At 54.6% G+C, this 582-nt stretch overlaps 1 protein-coding gene across 1 annotated transcript in view; it reads left to right on the top strand.

Moving 5' to 3' along the window:
• Positions 1-582, top strand: part of SIN3B (SIN3 transcription regulator family member B) — a gene marked incomplete in the record, with an annotated part of 50,449 nt that overhangs the window by 34,674 nt on the left and 15,193 nt on the right.

The raw sequence follows: 582 nt of genomic DNA, 5'->3' as shown, positions 1-582 counted from the left end.
TGCAGTGTGGCCATTCCCCCTGGGGGGTGATTTCTCGCTTTCTGTCTCTCTGTCTCCCTCTCTGTCTTTCTGGCAAGAGCAGGAGCCCTGTAGCGGAGAAGTCTAGTGTCCCCTGAAATAGTGTAAGGTGTTTCCCCGACCCAAGTCATCTTTTCCCTGGAAACCACCTGGAAATGAATTTTACTCTTGGCCTGATGCACTAGTCGCCCATGAAACCTGGGTGACATTGGGGCCAGCATGCGGTAGGTGCTGGACTCCCTCAGGGCCAGCGGCAGTTTGAGTCCCAGACCTGATGGTTTGAAAAGCATGCCGGGTGCGTTTGCATGCATGCCTAAAATCCCAGGAGAAGACTGGAAAAGGGATTGTGGCATGACCGTCCGCCCCGGGGGGGTGATCTCTCACTGTCCCTATCACCATCTCTGTCGTCTCTGGTGAGCACGCACACCCTGTGGCAAAAACCTTTAAAAAAAAAAAAAAGGGACCAGCAGTTAGTGTAATGGCTGTTTCTGGACTCCCCTGTAGAGGTTCGGGTCCCGCACCCAGTGGCTTAAACTCACACCGGGCACGTGTGCGTGCGTGCCC

This window comes from Tupaia chinensis, unplaced genomic scaffold (assembly GCF_000334495.1).
Source record: "Tupaia chinensis unplaced genomic scaffold, TupChi_1.0 Scaffold000201_1, whole genome shotgun sequence".
In the NCBI taxonomy this organism is placed as follows: Eukaryota; Metazoa; Chordata; class Mammalia; order Scandentia; family Tupaiidae; genus Tupaia; species Tupaia belangeri.
Note: the sequence above shows the minus strand (reverse complement) of the source record. Positions and strands in the feature narration are given on the sequence as shown.